The sequence below is a fragment of the Galeopterus variegatus genome, unplaced genomic scaffold, assembly GCF_000696425.1.
Source record: "Galeopterus variegatus unplaced genomic scaffold, G_variegatus-3.0.2 Scaffold12363, whole genome shotgun sequence".
NCBI lineage: Eukaryota > Metazoa > Chordata > Mammalia > Dermoptera > Cynocephalidae > Galeopterus > Galeopterus variegatus.
In genome coordinates this window covers 30,656-35,435 of record NW_007738474.1, presented here as the reverse complement: position 1 = coordinate 35,435, position 4,780 = coordinate 30,656, and the positions used below count along the sequence as shown (strand labels likewise).

At 40.1% G+C, this 4,780-nt stretch overlaps 1 protein-coding gene across 2 annotated transcripts in view; it reads left to right on the top strand.

Moving 5' to 3' along the window:
* LOC103581106 (protein spire homolog 1-like) overlaps positions 1 to 4,780 on the top strand; it is a 38,717-nt gene that overhangs the window by 5,653 nt on the left and 28,284 nt on the right. The gene's annotated exons all lie outside the window — the stretch shown is intronic.

Genomic DNA, 4,780 nt, shown 5'->3' with positions numbered 1-4,780 from the left:
CACAAGTCAGAGAAAAACTTTGGTAACGTGTTGGTGTATAGCCTTCAGTCTTTTCCCTATGCGTTTCATTTGGACAAAATGTATTAGTGTTGAATACTTTGTTGTTGTTTTTTTTTAAAAGATGACCGGTAAGGGGATCTTAACCCTTGACTTGGTGTTGTCAGCACCACGCTCAGCCAGTGAGCAAACTGGCCATCCCTATATGGGATCCGAACCCGTGGCCTTGGTGTTATCAGCACCACACTCTCCCGAGTGAGCCACGGTGGCAGCCCGAATACTTTGTTTTATAACCAGTTATGTTTGCCTAACGTATTGTAAATATTTTTTCCATGTCATTATATATTCAACATCATTTTTTCTAAATGGCTACATTTTTTCCAGCTTGTGGCTATACCAGAGCTTATTAAACTAATCACCTTATACCCGGATATAAGCAGCATTTTGTGTATCCTTGCATATAAATCTTTTTGAATAGCCACAGTGAAATCCTTGAGTTAAGTTCTTAGAAGTGGAATATCCAGTTCATCAGCAAATCCTGACATCTCTACCTTTAAAATATGTCCTGCCTCTGACCACTTTTCACCACCTCATCTTCAGATTCCTTCTGTTCCAAGCCACCATCATCTCTCATTTAGACTATTACCCTGGTGTTTAGTTTAAGTGATTTTTTGCTTTCACTCTTGCCTCCTTTCAATCTGTTTTTCCCGAGAACAGCCAGAGTAAGCCTCTTAAGTAAAAATATGATCATGTCATTGAGAACTTCCCGCTGGCTCTCCATCACACTTAGAACAAACTCCACATCCTTAGGTTGGCCTGCAAGCCCACATGATCAGGTCCAGTCACCTCTCAGGCCTCATCTGCTACCCTTCTGGGCTGATTTCTCCTCTTGAGCCACCGTGATCTCACCGGTGTTGTAGAAGTGCCTGATGTGCTCCTGCAGTGGAGCCTATGCCTTTGCTCTTCCCTCTCCTTGGACCTCGTTTTTCCCACGTGGTCATATAACTTGCCTCTTCCCTTTTCAGGTCTCTGCTCCAGTGTTCCCTCCTTAGAAGTGCTCTCTGTGGGGCTGAGCCGTGGCGTACTAGGGAGAGTGCGGTGCTGGGAGCGCAGCGATGCTCCCGCTGCGGGTTCGGATCCTATATAGGACTGGCCGGTGCACTCAATGGCTGAGTGCGGTGCGGGCGACACCACACCAAGGGTTGCTATCCCCTTACTGGTCACGAAAAAGACAAAAAAAAAAAAGAAAAAGAAGTGCTCTCTGTGTCTTTACCTATGAGTTTCACTAACTGATACTGCCATGTATTTTCAGACTCACCGTCAGTTTCCCTTATAAAAATAGGGACTTAGTTCTTTTCACTGTTTATCTCCTGTGAATAGAACATGTGCCTAATATGCAGCCAAATACCAAATCCTGTGCTCAGTTAATAGTTGTGGGATGAATTAATGAATTCTATCCACATTTCTGAGAAAATGTAATCAGAGTTATTTTATGTAAAAGATTCTTATGAAACACATCACTTGGTATTATATAATACATTGGTTTAATAGTTGTTTGCTCTGTTGTTGATTTTAATAAGCTACAATAGTTCAGCTAAATATTGTGTTGATTTTCTTTTCAGTAAATCTGATTTACTTTACAGATGTGGAAACTGAAATTTAGAGATGCTCAGTAGTAATTTTCCAAGTTCAGACACAAGTTATAATTCAAAGCTGGATTTCAGTACCATTCAGTCTGACCCCAGAGCCTGTGCTGTGTACAGCAAACATATTGCCTAATTGCCTTCAGAAATACAGTGATGATTATTATTTGCAACAGAATAATTATGCCCATTTCTTCACATCCTGAAGGATGAGCAAAGGCAGCCATGTTTTCCTGCTGAGGACACTGGGCTCTTTTCACCAAACTTCTAGAAACTGAGTGGGGTGCTGCCATGCGCCTGGCAGTGTTCTGCACATTCTCCATGGAATGTGGTGTGGGCTGCTGGCTTTGCTCCCTTCACAGCCATCTGTGTACCAGGGGAATCTGACTCATCAATGCCAAGCACTTGCAATGCTGTGTAAAACTAAGAGGAACTTCTGTCTTAGAAGACAAATGAAGCGCCATAAAAACACACAGGATTCAGTAAGGGGACACGAAAATCAACTACACTGTATATTGATAAAATTAAATTAAATTAAAAACAAAAAACAAAACCACACTTGTAAATGCATCACAGGGGCATCACTGCTGCCTGAAGGTAGACCTCCAATTTATGGGCAGCACAAGGAGCATTCAGTGATCTTACATGTGGGGAGTAAAATGGTTAGAACAGTAAGAGTGGGCCTCAGAGTGAGAAGAGGTCATAGAAGGTTTATGTTAACACTAAGTATTCAGTGACTAACAGGTAATAGTTATATCCAGATGCAATTCACCATGCTTTTCCATACATTTTTCACGAAACACATTTGCCTTTTCTCTATTTACACATTGATTATAGAAAGGCATGAATAAAAGCAAAAGTTCTTTGAAAATCTTTCACCTGGAACATTCTCCCTATTCATTTATTAATTTATACATAGATAGATAATCATTTTGCACAAAGAGAAACACATTGTGTGCGCCAATTACAGCCTTTTTAAGTGTGTAAAGAATGAATGTAGATTGGTCTTTCTCATTTTTAAAATGGTGGCAGAGTATTTTCTTGTATATATGTGCCATGACTTATTTACCCAACCCCCTATTAATAGACATTTAGGTTGTTTCTGGTTTTTATTGTTTTAATGAGTATCGTGATAAACATCTAAATATAAACATCTTATCCAATTATCTCCTTGGTTTAAATTTTTGTTGGTGAGATGCCCAGGGTCCTAGGAAGGAGCCGAGGGTAGCCCCCTCTACCCAGAAGCAGGCAAGAGAGCACACCCTGGGTCCTAGGCAGGAGTTGAGGTTATCCCTCTCTACCTGGAAGCAAGCAAGAGAGCACACCCACGGGGTCCTAGGCAGGAGCTGAGGGCAGTCCCCTCTGCCTAGAAGCAGGCAAGAGAGCATACCCAGCGTCCTAGTCAGTAGCTGAGGGCAGCACCTCCCGCCCAAAGACATGAAAGAGAGCACAATGAAAGCACCACTTCTGCATGGGTGGCCCAGAACAGCTACCACCACAGCCACCCCTGCCGCCAAAGCAGCTCAATGCCACAGCAGTAGCCATAGCCACCATGCAGGCAGCCCACCCAACACTGGACTGCATTGGCACAAGGAGAGTCACCAGTGGAGACCAGAAAAAGAAGAGGATGTCTCTCTCCTCAAAGCCCACTTCAGAATAATATAAGAAGCACCTGTCCTACCAGATGACCAGACATCAGTGTAGAAATACTAGAGATATGAAAACCCAAGCAAATATGATACCACCAAAAGAATGCAGTAATTCTCAAATACCAGACCATATAGAGCAGGAAACCTTTGAAATGACTGAAAAGGAATTCAGAGCAACAATCTTAAGGAAACTCACTGAGATATGAGAAGACTCAGACAACATAATGAAATGAGAAAAAAAAATTCAGGATATGAAGGAGGAAATTTACAAAGAGATTAATACCTTAAAAAAGAATGTAGCAGAACTCATGGAACTGAAAGATACACTCAACAAAATAAAAAACACAAGCAAAAGCTTAAGAAGCAGGCTCGAACAAGCAGAAGAAAGAATTTCTGATCTTGAAGATAGTCTTTTCAAGATAATCCAGGCAGACAAAAAAAAAAATTTTTTTTTAAATGATGGAAATCTAAGAAAGCTAGCAGACAACCTTAAGTGCACAAACATTCAAATCATGGGTGTTCTAGAAGGGGAAGAGAAAGGAAAAAGCATGGAAAACCTATTCAATGAAATAAAAGAAAACTTTCCAGGTAAAGGGAGATCTTCAGATTCAGGAGGCTTACAGATCCCCAGAAAGATCCTCTCCAAGACACATTGTAGTCAAACTGATAAAGCTCAAAGACAAAGAGAGAATCATAAAAGAAGAGAAAACCATCAAGTCACCCACCTATAAGGGAGCTCCCTCTCAACAGAAACTCTTCAGGCCAGAAGAAAATGGAATGATATATTCAAATTACTGAAAGAAAAGAATTGCCAGCCAAGAATACTATACCCAGCAAGGCTGTCCTTCAGAAATGAGGAAGAAATAGTGTATTTTCCAAACAAAAACTGTGGGAGTTCATCACTGTACAACTAGTCCTACAAGAAATCCTCCAGGAAGTCCTGTATCTGGGATCTGAAAAATGATAATCACTACCACACATACACAAGAAAACAAAACCTACTGAACAAAAATGCAAACGAGAAAGGAAAGAAACAAAATCTTACCACCACAAAAACCCATAGTGACAATGTAATAATGCTCCTGCTTTAGTTCTCATTTTAGTAATTTCGGTCTTCTGTCTTTTTTCTTGGTCAGTTTAGATAAAGGTTTGCAAATTTTATTGATCTTTTCAAAGAATCAACTTTTCATTTTGTTGTTTTATAATTCTGTTTCATATATTTCTGTTGTAATCTTTGTTATTTCCTACTTATATTTGCTTTTGGTTTAGTTTGGTCTTTTTCTGTTCTCTTAAGGTAGTTTACATTACTGATTTGAGATTTTTCTTATTTATAATATAGGTGTTTATAAGTCTAAATATTCCTCTAACCACTGCAGGAGCCATGCGTCCTATAAGTTTTGATATGTTGATATCCTATAAATTTTGATAAGTTATTTTTTTTTTGTCTTTTTCCGTGTCCGGCAACGGATCGCAACCCTCAGTGTCGCCCCC